This window comes from Nycticebus coucang, chromosome 16, assembly GCF_027406575.1.
Source record: "Nycticebus coucang isolate mNycCou1 chromosome 16, mNycCou1.pri, whole genome shotgun sequence".
NCBI lineage: Eukaryota > Metazoa > Chordata > Mammalia > Primates > Lorisidae > Nycticebus > Nycticebus coucang.
Genome location: NC_069795.1, coordinates 2,219,744 through 2,223,965, shown reverse-complemented (window position 1 = coordinate 2,223,965; position 4,222 = coordinate 2,219,744).

Below are 4,222 nucleotides of genomic sequence, written 5' to 3'. Positions count from 1 at the left end.
CAGCTTCTGAGGATGGGCCCATGGAAGGGCATTTTTTGAGACCCTGACTACTCTCCCTGGTGAGCAACTCCCCGGGGCTCAGGAGAGCTGCCGATAGAGTCCACTGTGTATCCACTCACACCGCAGAGGGAGGCCCCTGAAAGGCTGCTGTGAGTGTTGTGGTAACGGGCTACCCAGTGACAGCTGTCTACTATGTCAACTCTCAGGGAAACAGGTGGCCAGAGACTGTCCCACTTCTCGGCTTCGGAAGCCCCCACCCAACAGTGGCTGTGGTGGCCTCTTCAAGGCCTTCTGACCTTGGAGCTGCCACTCAGCTTTTCATAGTTGAATCTTTTCTTGTTTGGCCAACTTCTTCTTTTGTTATTGTGAATAAAATACACATAACATAAGTGTATCATGTCAGCCACTCATATTGGGGTGCCCAGTTCAGGGGCACTGAACACTTTCACGTTGTTGTGTAGCCAGCACCACCACCCACCCCAGAGCCCCTCATCTTGCACAACTGACACTCTGTCCCCATTAAACGCTGCCTTCCCAGCTGCCCCTGGTGCCCACCAATCTATTTTCTGTCTCTGTGATTTTGCCTCCTCTAAGAAACTCATGTAAGTAGAATCACACAGCGTTTGCCCTTTGGTGTCTGACTTAGTGAGCATGATATTACGTATCTGGAAGGTTCATCCATCTTGGAGTCTGTGTCAGAATTTGAATAATATTCGACAATGTGGGTATGCCACATCCTGCTTATCTCTATCCCGTGATGGACACTGGGTGGCTTCTACTTCTGGGCTCTTGTGAATAACACTGCCATGAATGTGGGTGTGCAGATATCTGTTTGAGTCTCTGCTTTTAATTCTTTGGGTGTGTACCAAGTAATATTGCTGCATCATACGAGTAATTCTATTTTTATTTTTTTTGAGGAACTGACCTCTGTTTTCCACAGTAGCTGCACCATTTGACAATCCAACCACCAGTGGATAAGGGCTCCAGTTTTTCTACAGGCTGACCAATACCGTTAGTTTCGCTTTTGACATAGTAGTCACCTTAATGGACACAATGTGGTATCTCACTGTGGCTAAAGCATATCTATATTGAAGAAGAGAAAGGTAGTTTGACAGAGCAAGAGCAAGATGCAGGTTTGTAGAGCAAGGCGTGTTCACCACGGACCGCGATGGCCCCCTTGCCGTGGCAAAAGGCCCAAACCATGTATTTTTTTTTTTTTCTGGTTTTTGGCCGGGGCTAGGTTTGAACCTGCCACCTCTGGCATATGGGACTGGTGCCCTACTCCTTGAGCCACAGGCACCGCCCCAAACCATGTATTTTTAAGAGCATATGTAGGCGCACACATATGCACACATGATAAACAATAAGAAAAGCAGGAGAATAATGACCCTAAACATCAGAACTCTGGGGTGACGAGTCGGTGTCTCGTGCTACTCTGAGTCTGTGCTGCTCCAGGGCATGCTTTCCAACTTAAATGAAGACTCACCCATATTCACAGCCGCCACCTCTCAGGCCCACTCGCCTCTTGGCCTCTCCCATTCCTGCACTGCCTGTTTTGCATAATGGAATATTTTTGTGTAAGTGCTTTTAGCACAAATTATAGGTGGTCAGCTTGCTGGCTTTTCATAAAGCGAACATACCTGTGTAATCATCACTCAGATGCTACGCGCCCCCATTGCAAGGTTCCGGGGTGTCTGGCCTGCCTGCTGCCACTGCCGGTGGAGTCAGCTCCGTCACGGTGGACTTCTTTCCTCACATCCCTGGATTTGGCTGGTGCTCCCCCAACCCCACTCCCTCAGAACAGGGGCCCTGCCAGTGATCATCCAAGGTGGAGGTCACTCTCCTGACTATTAACTTAAAAATCACACAATCTTAAAATGCAGAAGAGGAACTGAGAGCTTTATTTCTTGTAAAGGGTGGCAGCCTACAAGGTGGCAGTTCTGAAGCCCAGAGAGGGCACTTCCAGGGAGGGAGGGTGGGACAGACGCCTAAGCCCAGCAGGCTGGCGGAGCACGTGTCCAGCAGGGCACAGGAGGAGCGCTGACTGTTCAGGAGGGTGGCCCTGAGGCTGTGCACTGCTCAGACACTGTAACATACGCCTGTGTCCGCTCTGGGGGGAGGTGGCCATTTAAATGTGTTACAGTTCAGTCTTCTACACGGAGAGGTGAAGCAGCCTCTGTGAAACCAGCTGAACCAGCCTACGGTTGGGGTCTGTCACTGGAGAAAGTTACTGCCATCAGTGTCCTGTCCCGTAGAGCTGTGGTTACAGCTGCTGGGACGGAGGGAGGGCATCAGTGTGGGGATGAGCTGCCCTGTTTGAACGTTGCTAATCTCAGGCAGTGCCTGTGTAGCTGCTGGAGAGACAAGGACAGCTGGTGGCAGTCGGAACAGGGTTTTCTCTCTCTCTCTTTTTTTTTTTTTTTAGATAGGGTCTTTCTCTCTCACCCAGGCTGAAGGCTAGAGTGCTGTGGTATCATTGTAACTCACAGCAACCTCAAACTTCTGAGCTCAAGGAATACTCCTTTCTCAACCTCTCAAGTATCTGGGACTACAGGTGCCAGCCATGAAGCCTGGCTAATTTTCTAAATTTTTTGTATAGGTGGGTTTTGCTATTTTGCGGAGGCTGGTCCCAAACTCCTGACCTCAAGCCATCCTCCTGCCCTGGCCTGCCAGAGTGCTGGGATTAAAGGTGTGAGCCGGTTTGTTTAAGTATGTTAAGTGTAGGGTGTGTGACTTTGCCCTTGCCTGGCACGGCCTCCGGCCTGTTTATAAATCTACTGTACTATCGACACAGTCTCTGTTCTGAGTCTTATGGTCTCTGTTGGCATTAGTGCTGGTCGGTTGTTGGGGACATCTGCCTCTCCTTCCCTCATGGCTGGGAATTCAGGATTTCAGGACCCCTCCGGGGTCTCCATGGCTAAGAGGGGGTTCACTCAGTCAGCGGGGTGCTTAGGAATTTATTTTTACTTTGCATAAGTAGAACTGCTCACCCCACATGCTGCCAGTTGGGGAAGTTCCCCAAGGGTTTGAGAATGAATAAGTGAATGCAGACTTGTGTCCACCAGCAGCCCCATTTCAGCACTGGCTAAGGCAGCGAGACCATCTCAGAGGGGCCCGGAATGGGAGGAGGGGCAGTGATGGCCTACTGCAAGAACTTCTTTGAAACAAAGTTAAAAGAGACCTGGGTCTATAGCTAAAAATTTTTGCAGAGCCGCTTCTAGTTAGCAGAGATGTTACTGAGGCTGTAGTTCTTGAACCCCCTAATGAACAGAAATTGGCATGAGATGGAAAAGAGAATTTATACAGGTAAGACTTCATGGGGGGTGGTTGGCTGAACAAAAGGCAGCCGGTGTCGGTTCTGAAGTAGCCACATTGGCTCCCAGACGCGGAGCTTGAGCTTTTTGAGGGAGAGAGAAAGTTTAAGAACGGGAATCTGGGCTGCAGCAGAGAGGCCCATCCCACCCCTTGCTTCTTCCTACATCCTGGTCTCCAACCTTGGGCTGATCGTCTACATTAAAATGAGGCCAAAGTTCTCGGTCAACTTGGGACTTCTTTGGGCAGAGCCCGTCTGTACTGGCTTTGCCCAGGCGGGTGGCAGACCCCTGTTCCGAGGCTGTCACTTCCCGCTGAGGAAGGCAGAGCCCTCTTCACTCCAAGCCGGTCACCCATTTTCAAAGGTCTTCAGCACTGCGCTTCGGTTCCAGGCTCAAAGTCCCCTCCGGTGCTATCTCAGGGGGCCCTAGGGCAGGCAGCACCGACTCAGGGGAGCGCTGGGCTGCCTCGCCGAGGTCCAGCTACCACTGGGCTGGCCTCGATGAGGTCTAGTTACCACTGGGCCAAGTCGTTTTCAAATTCGACTGGTAGATTTTGGTACAAGTTTCCCGTAACAGCACCTGGACCACGACGAAAAGATTCCATCGACGTGACGCATTTGATAAACTAAACAGGTTTAGAAACGGAAGCAAAATAGATGGCCACGTCGGGCCGAGGTCGCGGGTTCCCCACTAGCCGGGATCAGGCCCCGAGCGCTCCAGAGCCCTGGGGGAGCCCTGGGGGAGCTCGGGAGGGGCCTTCCCGCGCGCGGGCACTTCCGAGGGCTGCGTGGGGCCCCAGCGCAGTCCCCGCCCCCGCCGCTATCCTCGCTCCTCCCCCCGCGCTGTCGGCCAATCGCGGCTCCGCGGCCGGGCGGGGGCGGGGCCGGACGGGGCGGGGCGCGCAGAGG